This window comes from Zingiber officinale, chromosome 11B (assembly GCF_018446385.1).
Source record: "Zingiber officinale cultivar Zhangliang chromosome 11B, Zo_v1.1, whole genome shotgun sequence".
NCBI lineage: Eukaryota > Viridiplantae > Streptophyta > Magnoliopsida > Zingiberales > Zingiberaceae > Zingiber > Zingiber officinale.
The window spans coordinates 8,460,305-8,476,330 of NC_056007.1; the positions used below are offsets into that span (position 1 = coordinate 8,460,305).

General features: G+C 32.4%; 1 non-coding gene across 1 annotated transcript; it reads right to left on the reverse strand.

Moving 5' to 3' along the window:
• Nucleotides 1-11,671: 11,671 nt before the first annotated feature.
• On the reverse strand, nt 11,672-11,755 carry TRNAL-CAA. Its single transcript has one exon. It is a non-coding gene; the product is annotated as a tRNA-Leu (tRNA).
• Nucleotides 11,756-16,026: the final 4,271 nt, after the last annotated feature.

Genomic DNA, 16,026 nt, shown 5'->3' on the forward strand with positions numbered 1-16,026 from the left:
GCTGAGATCTTTATGTAGATCCGATGAGTTAATTCTTCTCGAGTTGGCTTAGGTGGGATCGACTTTTATTTAGACATGAGAATTTAGTTAAATCGATTAATTTGATATTAATTTTGTATAATTTTTTTATTATTATTTTAAATAAATTTAATTAATTAATTGAAATAACTGATTCAATTAATTTGGAACACTCATCTTATTTTTTGTAGGTGTTGAGCTAACAATGTAAGGACTTCGGTGAAGGTTTCTAGCAGCGGCGACCGAAAATATTGAAAAATTAAAGAGTTAGAACGAAGACCAAAACATTTCTTGGTTAGACTCTTCCAACGATAGTGAAGAAGAGAAGATAACAATGAAGTAAAAAATATTAATATCAATATCAGAGTGTACCTCTCAATGCTACCACCATTACTTTATATAAGGAAGGAAGAGGTGGCCAACATATCCAAGAGACGTACCACTTTCTTCTTCACCAAAGGCGTGACCTTTTTGTAACGGGTGATATTGTGACTATCATGTTGCGTATGAAGTATAGCTAGTTGGACCTAACTTTTTTTGAAAGATAAATATATATATCATCAAGATGGGATATAAGAGAACATATTTCTAAAGATAACTATTTCTGATGAAGTATTACATCCGAGTAATTATTTAACATATATACTTTCGTAGGTACCAACCTCAAAATAAATCACTTTCCAACACATAATCACAAATACCATATCCATACAACTAACGGTCTGACATGTCAAGAATATCATCCAGCCATGAACAGGGGCATAGTTAGGTGGAGTTTTAGGGGTGCGATCACCATATCCATACAACTAACGGTCTGACATGTCAAGAATATCATCCAGCCATGAGCAGGGGCGTAGCTAGGTGGAGCTTTGGGGGTGCGATCGCACCCCCTGAAATTTGAGAAAAAAAATTGTACATTGGGAAAAAAAATAAAAAAACTTAATTATAAATTTTAAAATTCTATGGACTTTTATATTAAAAAAATCTAATGAAAAACTAACCATGTTTTATTTTTTTCTCTCCCCTGATTTCTTTTTCGCCTCTCTCTCCCATTTTTTTATTTGTCTTCAATATCGTGTTTTTATTTTTTCCTTGTGTTTTCCCCTCTGCCACTACCGCCCACATTATTGTCACCACACGATATTATTGCCAGCGCTGCCATTGTTTGCTACGAGTTTCGTCATCGTTGCTACACCAATTCTCCACAGCAAATACGTTTTGATTATGGTAAAATTTTCTTGTTTGATCTTTTTCGTTATAGATTTAAGTGCTAAAAAAAATATATAGTGTCAAATTTTCATATTCATGTTTTTATTTGCTAGTCAAGTATGTTATTTGTTTACTATCAATTTTATTATTATTTTTGAATGGTTGGAAAAAAGATAGTCATTAAATTAAGTAATTATGTGTTTAAAATATTATTCTAACGATAAATTAGGTGAAATATGAATGTCGAGGTATTTTAAGAAAATATGAGATATACCTACTTCAAATAGGTCATCTTCCCCTCTATTACATCCTTCTCCTCTGTCTTTTCCACCTAAATGATTCTTTTACTTTGAGTCATAGATGAGGTCTGAGGATTGACAAATCATTGTTTTTGTTGGGATTGCAAGGTTGCAAACATAGTCCCACATTGAAAACACATGGGAAAGATCATGGGTTTAAAAGGATGCATGATATCTCCATTGGAATGAGGCCTTTTGGGGTGAGCCCAAGAGCAAATCCATGAGGGTCTAGGCCCAAAGTGGACAATATCATGTCATTGTGAAGATATCTAAATTCTTTTCGATCCAACAATTGGTATCAGAGCCCGGACTGCCAGAAGGGCTAACCGCCGACTGTGTATAAGAGTCATGGTCCAATCGAACCATGTGGGTGGAATGTTGATCTCGAACGAAGAAGTGGGGGCTCCCATGTCCGGATCAAGAGAACCAGACACTAGGCAGGAAGTCCTAGTTGTGACTAGGCAAGGAAGTCCTAGTAGGTCGGATGGACCGAGGGGCAGGAAGTCCTAGTGGGTAGATCATGGGTTTAAAAGGATGCATGATATCTCCATTGGAATGAGGCCTTTTGGGGTGAGCCCAAGAGCAAAGTCATGAGGGCCTAGGCCCAAAGTGGACAATATTATGTCATTGTGGAGATATCTAAATTCTTTTTGATCGAACAGTTTTAACTAAAATCAAGGACTAAACTAAAAAAATTTTAAATTTGAGTTCATGTTTAACTTATTGAATTCGAAATTTAAACTATTAGAGAGTGAAAATTGATCTATACTAATATTTAGAATTTTAAAAATCGCCCCTTCTGGTCTAAAATCCTGGCTACGCCACTGGCCATGAGCAGTGACACCCCTGGAGCTCTTGATATCCAACCATAGGCAATGACGACCTTGGAGCCTTCGATCAATCCGTAGTACAACTCCTAGAGCATCTGAGTCAACCAATATCAACAATACACTCCCAGACCAATCTATGCACTAAGCCCAAAATGATAATGAAATAGGTTGTTGAATATAGTTAGTGATATATGTTTAGTCTCACATTGGAAAGAATAAAGATGTTTGATAGGTTTATTAAAGGATGTGCATCAATGTCCTTTCTGTCGATTTCGGCACCGACATCTTGTATTGTTGATTTCGACATCGACGCCCTATGCTGCTGATTTCTGCATCGACATGCTTTTATGCCTTGGGTTCTTCGTGTGACCATGGGACATCCTGACACTAATTTTCGCAGATCATACGAATGTGTATCGGTGCAGTTTAGTTATTCTGAGCATTATTCATTCTGTCATCATGCTTGGTCCTACAAATGCTTTATAGAAATCTGATCAATATATGTTAGAGCAGTTTCAACAATTCTTTATTTCACAACCCTCTACCATATCAGCTTCCTCTCATATAGGTTTCTCATCGTCTAGTATTTCATATATATTTTCATCCTTGTGGATTTTAAATTCTGGTGTCTTCAATCATATATTATCTAATTTATCATCTTTTATTTTTTTTTCTCCCAGTTTATTTATATCTATTGTGACTGCTGATGGTACTCCTATGCCATTAATATGTGTTAGTTCAATTGTTACATCTTGTTTGTCTCTTACCAATATTTATTATATTCCAACTTACTTTAAATCTTGTTTATATTAGTTAATTATGTGAGTCCGAATACTTAGTCTTTTTTTCTTCATCCGATTATTATGTTCAGAATCTGCGATCTCAGAGATTGATTAGGACAAGCCTTAGGCAAGGAGGACTCTATATTTTAAATCAACTCAAAGTTCCAGAAGTTGTAACTTAGAGTGTGGATTTATCATCTTTTCGTCGGAGTCGTTCATCTTTTAATTTTTATTTGTGGTACTTTCGTTTAGGTCATATTTCAGCATCTCATTTGTAGTTTTTAGCTTCTACGAGAGTATTAGGACCTTTAAAAAGTTCTGATATTTCTAATTATAGTGGTTATAAATTGACTAAATTTTTTCCCTTATCACTTTCTAAAAGTCTTTCTTTTTTTTCTTCTACTTCATTTGATCTTATTCATTCTAATATGTGGAGACCCTCTCCTATTTCTATAAAAGGGGGGGGTCAAAATATTATATTTTATTTATTGATTATTGCACTCGTTATTGTTAGGTCTATCTTATGAAACACAAGTCTGATTATCTTATCATTTTCAACAACTGTAGAGCTCTTGTAAAAACTCAACATTCTAATATTATAAAATATTTTTATTATGATTTAGGGGGTGAATACACTTCGAATCATTTTTCAAATTTACTTACTTCTAATGGTACTATTCGTCAAACCTCGTATACAAATACTCTTGAACCGAATGGTGTGGTTGAATAGAAACATAGACATCTTATTGAAATAACTCATTCATTTTTATTATCTATCAGTATTCCTAATATTTTTTTGGGGGAAGCAATCCTTACTGTTGCTCATGTGATTAATAGAATTACAATCTCACACAATTCAGGCTTGTCACCTTTTGAAAAATTATATAGGCATGCTCCTTGTTGGTGCGGGAAGTATCCGACGATCGAATCTAAGTTTTGATAATGGCAAAGGGTTCAAAATTAAGGTTATTTATGGTTTAACGTGTTTGAATAAGTTTGCAGGAAAGTCCTAAGTGTTGGATCGTATAATTCGATAGAAGGAGGGTGAATATTGATCGGAAAGTTGTAGAGTAAGCAGTGGAAAAAATCAAGAACGAAAAAGTACAATACTAATACGAACCTTTTTACTTTGTTCGGAGCCTTGGTCGACTCTTACTCCAAGGTCCATACTCGTTGAGTGCTTTCGTTGGGCAATCCACTAGCAATTTGAATAATTATTTTACAAATAGAAAGTGCAGTTGCTTTAAAGAAATAATACCGACAACAAAGAGAAATAAAAACGAGGCGCGTTGTCGGAGGAGCTTTCGCAGGGTCGAAGGAGCATAGCACGACAGAGCAAACGTTGGAAGATCTTATTGTTCGTTGTACTTTGTTCTAGGGTGCATCCTCCTTATATAGGAGGCTCGGGGCGTCCGAATGCCTTCCAGGCGCCTAGAATGTGGCGTAGCCCGTCCACACATGAAACTCCACATGGCGACGTGGTTGGGGATAATTTTTGCACTCCGGGCGTCTGAACCCCTTTCGGGGGCCCGAACCACTTTTTCTCCAGGAAGTCCTTCTCCAGCAAGAAATGGTTAGTCCGAGACAAAGTGCAATTTATATTACCCTGCAAAACAAAGTGTTAGCATAGTTATAATTAACAAGCAGAATATTAAATTAGATTTCGTCTCCTCGAGACCGGAATCTAGTCACGATCTCAACTTAGATTTCCGAAATGGATCTAAGTTGGATCGACGCCTATTGTTCCCTTCCCGGGAACGCGTCCTCACAGTCACTCTCCTCCAGTGACTTACCTCAAGTTACCTGTCAGATGTCCGGTCTGCCCTTCAACCCGTCTGGACTTCGTGCCAGCTATCAGGTCAGCCCATCGACCTAGCTGGACTTTGTGCTAGACGTCAGGTCAGCTCGTCGACCCGTCTGAGCTTCGTGCGAGCTATCCGGTCGGCCCGTCGACCTAGTTGGACTTCGTGTCAGACGTCAGGTCAGTCCATCAACCCGTCTGGGCTTCGTGCCAGCTATCAGGTCAGCCCATCAACCTAGCTGGACTTCGTGTCAGACGTCAGGTCAGCCTGTCGACTTGTATGGGCTTCTCCTGTACACTTCGTAGAAGTATTAGATCAATATGAAACTAACTTAACGTACTTTGTCATTCATCAAAACTTGAGTTAGACCGTTAGTGCTAACCGCACCAATACTAAGTGTACTTAGGCAAAAGCCCTAGCTGCGATTAAACAAGTGGAAAACCTTAGGGGATGGTAACCCTAGGTCCTAGGGGGTGGCAACCCTAGATGAAAAGTCTTGGCGGGTCGAAGGCTTCGGGCAAAAATCCTAGAGTAGGGGACTCTAGGTTGAAATCCTAGTGTCGCGAAACAGGTGGAAGATTAGACGGGCCATGGAGCGAATGTCCAACAGAAAATCCTGGAGCCTCGGGTGCTAAGCAAAAGTCCAGCCGATCTGGAGGACCGGTCTGGCAACAGGTAAACTCTCTTGAGTGGAGTAGGTAAGGGGGCATTCCCCGGTAAGGGAACAGTAGGCGTCGGTTCGACCTAGGGTTTCCGGATGGAAATCCGAAGTCAAAACCGGACAGTCAAAGGCTGTCATAATTTCATATTATATGTATATTATTTTTGCCTAAACTAACTTTGTTTTGCAGAAAATAAGGAGCTGGAGAAAGGTGGTCCGAGCGCCCGGAACAGGCCCGGGCGGCCCGAGCTGGTCCGGGTGCCCGGAGTTGATCCAGGTGCCTGGAACCCAAAAGTTATCGAGAAGTTGATGTGGCGCGTGTGGAGTGGCCGAGCCATGTGTTCCAAGCGCCCGGAGGGGTTCCGGACGACCTAAATAGCCTATAAAGGTAGCCTCAACCAGAAGCTTCAATACAACGCAATGAACTACTTCTGCTTCTACGAGCTTCTTAGAAATCACTTCCATGACGCCCGAAAGCTCCGACGACGATTCTTCTAGAAGATTTCCTCTTACAAATTTGTCGGTATTGCTTTCATTTAAAAGTTCCTTGTACTACAATTGTAATCCTTCTGTACTCTTTCAAATTGCTTAGTGATTGCCCATCAAAAGCACTCTTACGTGCAAGCCTTGGAGTAGGAGTCGCCACAGGCTCCGAACCAAGTAAAAAACTTGGTGTTTGCATTATGTGTTTTATTTTTCGCTGTGTGTTTTACTTTGAGTTTTCCAAAATGAACGAATTAGCCACGAACGCTATTCACTCCCCACCCCCCCCCCTAGCGCTTTCGATCCAACACTCTTTTCTATTCCTCTTTGCATGTTTTTGGTTATACTTGCTTTATCCTTCATCCACATGTCGAGCGTAATAAGTTAACCCCTCGGGTTGCTCTTTGTGTCTTTTTGGATTATGGTGTTAGTCAAAAAGGATGTCATTATTTTGATCTCATTAGTCAAAAATTATATGTCTCTCATTATGTTATGTTTCTTAAGCATATTTCATTTTTTTCTATTCTGGTTAGTTTGTATAATATGACAAAGTCAGATCTGTTTTGCATTGATCTTTTTAATACCGACACTGAAGAAGTTTCACTCGCAGCTCTTACTAGTAACTCAAATTAAATATGATATTTTGGTTTCTCAGATATCTGCTCCATATGCTCCTTCTTCTCCCACTACTCAATCATCTCCTGAGGTTTCAGATGATCCTTCTCTCCACTGTCGTCAGTCCACTCATATTCGTAAGTCTACTAAATTACCAGATTTTACTTACTCTTATTATTCTCATTCTTTTATTTCATTTGTTGCATCTATTCATTATCTTTCTGAGCATGTATCCTATATAGAAAAGTTGTTCATAACCCACTTTGGTAAATGTTTTGGCTGAGGAATTAACTGCTCTGCATCAAACTCATACATGGGATTTGGTACTGTTGCCACTTGGAAAATATACTATTAGTTCTCGTTGGGTATATAAGATCAAAACTAAATCTGATGAATCTATCGAATGATACAAAATTTATTTTGTTACTAAAGGTTATTCTAAGGAGTATGATATGGATTATGAGAAAATATTTACTTCTATTGCAAAAATTAGCACTGTTCGTACTCTGATTGTTGTTGCTTTCGTTTGTCGATGGAGAATATCTCAAATGAATGTCAATAATGTATTTCTAAATGGTGATTTTCATGAAGAAGTTTATATAACACCTCCCCCTGGTATTTCACACTAACTTAGTGAAGTTTGCAGACTTCGTAAAACATTTTATGGTCTCAAACAAGCACCTCGTACTTGGTTTGAGAAGTTCTCTACAGGCATTACTTCGTTTGATTTTCATCATAAAAATCATGATTCAACATTATTTGTCAGATGTACTAGTGCAAGTCGTATTCTTTTATCATAATATGTTGATGACATGATTATTACTGGTGATGATTCTTATGGAATTGCTTCCTTGAAGTCTGAGTTGGCTCATTATTTTATTATGAAAGACTTGTGTATACTACACTACTTTCTAAGCATTAAGGTCGCATATTACCCAAAAGGTTATCTTTTATTCAGTCAAAGTCTATATCTGAACTGTTTGAGTATTCACGTCGTACTGATAATAGAGTCGTTGAAACTCCTATTGAGACTAATGTTCAATATTCTCTATTGGATGACTCACCTTTGTCGGATCCTAGTTTGTACCAAACTTTTGTTGGAAGTTTGATTTATCTCACTGTGACTCATCCCAATATTGCGTATGTTGTTCATGTGGTTAATCAATTTATCGATGCACCAACTACAGTTCACTGGGCTGTTGTTTTTCGTATTCTCAAGTATCTTCGAGACACGACTCAATTTCAAAGTCTTTTATTTCCTTCTACTTCATCTCTGGAACTGTGCATACTCTGATGTTGATTGGGTTGGTGATCCTATGGATCATAAATCTACCACTGGCTTATGCATTTTTCTTAGTGATTCCCTCATTTTTGGAAAGAGTAAGAAATAAGATGTTATTTCTAAATCTGCCAAAGAAGCTGAATACCATGTCATGACTTCAACTATTTGTGAGATAGTTTGATTAAGTTAGTTGCTTGTAGATATGAGTATCTCTCTTCATCAATCTACTCCATTATATTGTGATAATTAGAGTGTTATTCAAATTACGCATGATTCAGTTTTTCATGAGCGGACAAAATATATTAAAATTGATTGTCACATTACTCATCATCATCTTTAGATTGATATCATCACATTGTCTTTCGTTCCTTCAAATCTATAAACTGTTGATATGTTTACCAAAACACATTACGTTCCATATTTTCATTTTTTTTTGTTTGATAAATTCTCAATGTTTCTAGTTGTAGTGTTATGAGTTTGAGAGGATGTCAGATTATATATATTTATTTTTTTATAGTTTTTAGGACATTTTTTTTCTTTTATATTTAGGATTTAGAGTTTATATAAGATTTTATTCTATATATTTCCAATATGTACTAACTTTTGCCGATTTTTAATTTCTACACCAATAACAATCTTAAACTTAAACCTCATGTCCATAAGGATTTTAGCATATTTTTTTTTATGTTACAAACCTCTTTAAAATTGTACATTAGAAATGCCCTACTAACACGATCTTTTCTCCAAGGTGATCATCAAAATATTAATTTTATTTAAAATTTAAATTTGATCCTTTTTATTATTTCTTTAAGTGATTTACAATTATATCAGAAACGGAAGGAAATTTATCATTTTTTAAAAAACTTGACTGCCTTATTAATGTGAACTAAGATTTGTAAATTTGAATTTGTCAGTGTTTGACTTTATAATAATAGGGATCTTCTAATCCACAAATTATAAATTAAGATATGGACATTGATGTGAACCTTTGATGTAGATGAACCCCATTTATTTAAATATGGGGTCTATCCAAATCAAGGACCCTCATGTAATGGATCATCCTCTGGTCCGTAATTTACGGACCAGAGGATCTGCTCTCATTTTATAAGACATCGTTTCCGATCGATGTTTTTCGTCTTATTTTTTTTTTTTTATTTTGTACCGCACATGCCTGCATCAACAGGCAACAACCAAACAAGAGTACGGATCATCTGATCCACAAAATGTGGAAAGAATGTGTCACTCCTCATCATTAATGAAGAGTGATAATCCTTATTTATTTTATATATGGAGTCATCATTCTTCACTAATGGTGGAAAATAACTCATCTTTTAATTCACAGTTTGCAGATGAGAAGATTTGAACTGACCAAATATATTATCGGACAGTCTAGTGCAATTATTGATACAGAAATATCAAAAATAAGAAAATAATGCTACTGTAAAAAAAACCTCAAAAACATCTTTTAAAATTATTTATATAAACTTTAAACCCCTAAAACATTAAAAAAACATATAGAACCTAATTACTAAGATACAATGGGGAAAAAAAAATCATAATAGTAAAAAAAATTACCCATAATTCTAAAATACCAAACTCAAAATTTAAAAACTTAACAAGATAAAAATTATCAAAATACCTAAAATTTAAAAATTATTTAAAAAATAATAATATTAATAACAAAAATCCAACGAATGCATCATGTATATAGTTTTATCTTATTTTACAATAAGTTATTTTTTAGACTTAAATTCTTGACCTCTAGATTATATATAGTAATTTTATCGTTGTAAGATAAATCATATGTAATTAATTAATCAAGAAAATTGAAATAATTAATCCATTTGATATTTTTAGAAAGAATGTTACTACCCGATATACGGTGTAAGGGTAAGGTATTTGGTGGATACTCATATTTGGTGGATACTCATAGTACTATTATTTGATTCTCGGTTGAAGCATGAACATATGAAGTAAGATTATTCATGTGGAATGACTGAGCGACCCCCACCTAGCAGAACAAGTGACGGATCTAGATAAAAGAAGAAGAGGGTGTTTAAAAAAGGGAGCTGGAGTTTGTCTTCCTTCTCGATGCCCCTCGGACTACAATATACAGATGGAATTTTTTAAGAGCAAAGAGGTACTTAAATATACCTCCGCTCCTCTAGATCCGCCATTGAGAACGACCATGTTTACGATCCACAGTTATAATATCGGAGTGGAGTATATCATGGGTATTTGATTGTGATTTATTTTAATAACCGATAAGAAATCTTTTCAGGGTCAGATCGGTTACTTTTGGTATCAGTGGTTCGAACAATTGAAATTGGATTATGAATAAAAATAGAAAGAATGTTACTTTAATTAATTTAATTTTAGTCCAATGAACACTGACATTTTAATCGAAGTTTCATGTTCGAATGTTTTGAGACTTTGACTACTTTACTTTGAGCGGCTCTAATTAGAGTTCTAGATGGTCAAACTTAGACCGACTTTTGACTTTTTGAATGAGTCAAAGAACCGCACGTGCGCAGCCTTTCGTAAAGGAAAAAAAAAAATCCAAAGTAGCGCTTCGATTTTTTAAAACGACCACTCGGATCCCCCTTCTTACCCCATTAAAATATATTTTTAGTAAATTTTTCTAATAATTTATAGATCTTAATTTTTTATTAATATTATTATCATTTTACAAATTTAGATAGTTAGAAGAATAAAATATGACTTGGTAATAATTTAAATTGATTCCATAAGTAGCATAATGCCAATGATTAACTTGTTGACGTAAAAAGATGTTCCACATTTGAAAAGAGTAAATTATGGGAATATTTACTCTAACAGATCTATAGATACCAACTAATGAGACGAGAAAATAATTAACTTAGGCTCTAGCCAGAAATATTTATATAGGGGTGTAAATAAGTTAAGTTGTTCATGTGCTTGTTAGATCTATATATAGATACCAACTAATGAGACGAGAAAATAATTAACTTAGGCTTTAGCCAAGGATGTTTATATAGGGGTGTAAATAAGTCAAGTTGTTCATGAGCTATTTGAACCTCGATTCGATAAAAGTTCGTTTGAATTTATTTAATGAGACTCGTTAAGATAAATAAATCAAGCTCAAGTTTTATAATATTTTACTCGTTAATTTGTAAACATATTCATTAAGTTTGTGAATTAACTTTTAAATAAAAAATAGTAGTTTTAATATTAAATTTATAGATTTTATATAATCTATTTATGAAAGATATAGATAAATATATTAAATTTTTTTATTATAATAAAATTATAAATTTTAATAAAAATATTATATTTTTTTAATATATAATTTAATTTTTAATGAATATTTAAAATTATAATTTATATTTATTAAATTAGTTTAGACTCAATAAAAATTTGAATAAATTCGTGAGTCATGAATATATTTGTTAAATAAAATTCGAATTTAACTCGATTATAAATGAATTAAACTCAAATATTCAAAAGTTGGAATTATAGTTCTATGTTTATAATGACTTAATTATTACAATGATGTATGGCAATGAGTAATTAAACGAGTTGGGAAAATAAAATATATAAATCTGCATTTATACATTTTTTATGAAAATAAAATATTTCCAGTGGAATTTGCTGTATTTTCCTTCTTTTTTACTTCAAATTTAAATTATTTTTTGTTAAAACAAAACAAAATGTCAGAAGTGGGATTTGAACCCACGCCCTCGATAGAGGACCAGAACTTGAGTCTGGCGCCTTAGACCACTCGGCCATCCTGACATCTTGTCATCATTTGTTCCTAAATGTAATATAATTATGAAAACAATTTATAACTAACATTTATTTTATCCATATGATAAAAAAATCTTTTAAAATTTTATCATACCTTACCTTTTATTTCGTACCTAGCGTCTAGTTCTTTGTCCCATAAAAATTGTCCATTGACTAACATGATAAATTTGAAAAGTGAGAAGTGTGTATGGATTCTTATGAATGACCTAACATCATAAATAATTCAAGCACCACAGACGTATGATATGTCAGGCAGGAATTTTGAATCCTAGTTTTATGGAAAGTCCATCCCACTTGTTACTATCGCATCGTGTTCGAAGACTTTTGCATTGTCTTTAGCTACCATTATGTATTTAACCCCTTCAACCGACTAATTCTGGAGATGATCAATTTGATCTTACAAAAATTTATCATCGTCTATTAGGATAAATTTAGAAGTGCTCATATCAGACAACCCAACAGCCCAACAATTTAACATTTTAGGTTTATCATTTTATTAAAAAAAAATATCCTATAATATATCATAGTTAAAAATCAAACTATAAATATTTTAGAGTTCATAAAAGTACTTTACAATTGCACGGTATACGGTAGCCGGGGTTAATATACATTGATTTTGAATTAATTGTCATTTTTTTTTGTGTTGCCAGTGGTATTTTATACTCATTTAAATCACTCTTTGCGCGTTAAAATTTAGAAAAATAATATGTATAAAAGAATCTTAGGAAAATATTTAAAGATAAATACATAATATGATTGGATCCATAAAAAATAAAATGATGGATCATGAATTTATCTATCCCTAATTTTTTTTTTTTGAAATTTTTTCATATGCATATGATTGCTCTAAATTTTAAATGAGATGAATACATAAATATACGTTGATTAAAAAGCGAAGTTAGAAGAAAAAGAAATTAAAAATGGAAATAAACGTTAAGAAAAGTAATAGGAAAGGATAAGATTAATTTTCTTAATATTTTATTGATAACCAAATAATTTATTTATAAACTAATATATAATTCATACTCATTAACTTTACTAATTCCCTAATATTACCTAGGGCTATACATCAGCTAAATGTACTCAAACTTTAGGATATGTAAATTTATTTAGTAAGATAATCAAGTAAGTAAAGCTCAAGTTAAAATGAACCAAATCGTTAATAATTGAATAACCAAATCGTTAATAATTATTCAAGTTTAACTTAATTTTTTTAAGTTAAAATAAATCAAATGGTTAAATAATTATTTAAGTTTAACTTAGTTTCTTTAACTGAGCTTGGAAGCTTGACTTGGCTTGAGTTCTGTTCAAGTTTAGCTTAAGTTTTGTTCGTTTAGATGCTATCAAATTTTTAATTCAAGTTTTTTTTAATTATTTAAATATTTTTACATTTTGAACTTCTTTCGCCGTTTATTAAGTTTGATAATAAAAATTTATTTATTTATTTTAAAATTTTCATTATTTATTTAATATATTGATAAGAGTATTATTAATAAACATCATTTATAAATTTTTAATTTTATTCATGAACATGTCTGTGAATATTATTCATAAATAAATTCATGAACATATTCGTGAACATTATTTATAATATTAACGAACTAAATGTTGGACCAGGTAAGTCGGTTAGAGAGGGTTGGGTTGCCTGAAACACAAAAATAAAACACCTTCTCGATCTTTCGACTCGAATTAGTATTGCGATTACAAAAAAACAACAACTTAAAGAAAAACAGTAAAAGACACCAGAGTTTACTTGGTTACAACCTAGATAGTTGTTAATCCAAGGCAAATGAACGCTCACTAATAATCTCCTTTACTGAAGGCGGAGAATCCTTTTACACTCGTTAATAGCTCAAAAAAGACTAGGAAACTAAATATCAAAGTTGTTGTTGATTTCCTAGATCCAGGGGTCTTTTTATAGTCCTCGGGAAATCTCATCCAAAGCTTGAAGGCGCCTCCCAAGGGTTTGGAGGACTCCTCCAGCGAGGCATCAAGGGATAAAACTTTTTCCTTGGTAAGGTAGTCTCAAGATTCCCCGAGGCCCTAGGCAATAATAATAATAATAATAATAAAAGCCCTTTAATATATTTTTAAATTTTTTTCATTTGAATTTGGGAATAAAAATGACCGGTTTAAAAAAAATATTTTTTTAAAAAAAATAAAATATTATTTTTATATAAAATTTAGACTTCTCACTAACATTTAGATATTCAATCTTTTTGAGACATTATTGAACGTAAATAAAATTTTATTAATTTTAATTTTAATTTTTTGTTTTCTGATGAAGCATTTTACTTTACGTTATCTGGATAAAAAAAAATCTCTGATTTATATTATTATCGAGGAAGAAAAAGAAAGAGTGAGAAAGAAATATTATCGGCGAAGGAAGAGAAGAGCGTTCTCTGAGAGTATCACCGGCGAGAGAGCATAAACTTACAGAATTATTGATGAGAAAAGAAAAAAGATACTAACGAGAGCATAAACATACAAAATTAATGACCAGAAAAGAAATAAACATGAATCACTGGTTAAATAATTATTTAAGTTTAGGATATGTAAATTTATTTAGTAAAATAATCAAGTTAGTCAAGCTCAAGTTAATGGTTAAATAATTATTTAAGTTTAACTTAGTTTTTTTAAGTTAAAATAAACCAAATGGTTACATAATTATTTAAGTTTAATTTAGTTTCTTTAACAGCTTGGAAGCTTGACTTGGCTTGAGTTCTATTCAAGTTTAGCTTAAGTTTTGTTCATTTAGATGCTATCAAGTTTTTTTTATTATTTAAATTGTTTATATTTTGAGCTTCTTTGGTCGTTTATTAAGCTTGATAATAAAATTTTATTTATTTATTTTAAAATTTTATTTATTTATTTAATATATTGATAAGAGTTTTATTAATGAACACCATTTATGAATTTTTAATTTTATTCATGAACATGTCTGTGAATATTATTCATAAACAAATTCATGAACATATTCGTGAACATTATTTATAATATTAACGAACTAAATGTTGGACTAGGTAAGTCGGCTGGAGAGGGTCGGGTTGCCTGAAACACAAAAATAAAATACCTTCTCGATCTTTCGACTCGGATTAGTATTGCGATTATAAAAAAAAAGAACAACTTAAAGAAAAATAGTAAAAGACACTAGAGTTTACTTGGTTACAACCTAGATAATTGTTAATCTAAATCAAATGAACGCTCACAAATAATCTCCTTTACCGAAGGCGGAGAATTCTTTTACACTCGTTAATAGCTCAAAAAAGACTAGGAAACTGAATACCAAAGTTGTTATTGATTTTCTAGGTCCAGAGATCTTTTTTATAGTCCCAGGGATCTTTTCATCCAAAGCTTGAAGGCGCCTCCCAAGGGTTTGGAGGGCGCCTCCAGGAGGCATCAAGGGATAAAGCTTTATCCCTTGGCAAGGTCGTCTCAAGATTCCCCGAGGTCCTAGGCAATAATAATAATAATAATAATAATAATAAAAGCCCTTTAATATATTTTTAAATTTTTTTCACAAGTTTTTTTCATTTGAATTTGGGAATAAGAATGACTGGTTTAAAAAAAATTATTTTTTTTAAAAAATAAAATATTATTTTTATATAAAATTTAGACTTCTCGCTAATATTTAGATAATTTTTTTTAATATTGTTAAATTATATTCAATCTTTTAGAGACATTGTTGAACGTAAATAAAACTTTATTAATTTTAATTTTTAATTTTTTTTTTCTGATGAAGCATTTTACTTTACATTGTCTGCATAAAAAAAATCTTTGATTTATAATATTATCGAGGAAGAAAAAGAAAGAGTGAAAAAGAAATATTATCGGCGAGGGAAGAGAAGAGCGTTCTCTGAAAGTATCACCGGCGAGAGAGTATAAACTTACAAAATTATTGATGAGAAAAGAAAAAAGATATTAACTAGAGCACAAACGTACAAAATTAATGACCATAAAAGAAATATGCATGAAACACTGGTGAGAGAATAATTAGGATTTTTTAGAGATATTAAGAAGAAAGAGTTTATTAGTTTTATAAGATATATAATTAAATAGAATAAAATCTTGGCTAAGTGCAATTATGAGTAAATAAGATTAAATAAAATAAAATCTTAGCTAATAGTAATGATAAGAAAATAAGGATACGTGTAAGGTATAAATAGTAATAATGAATTAATTGATAAGATGTAATTAATGAGTTAGCATGATATTTGTTAATGTGTATGTTATCATTAATTAATATTAATGACTAAATT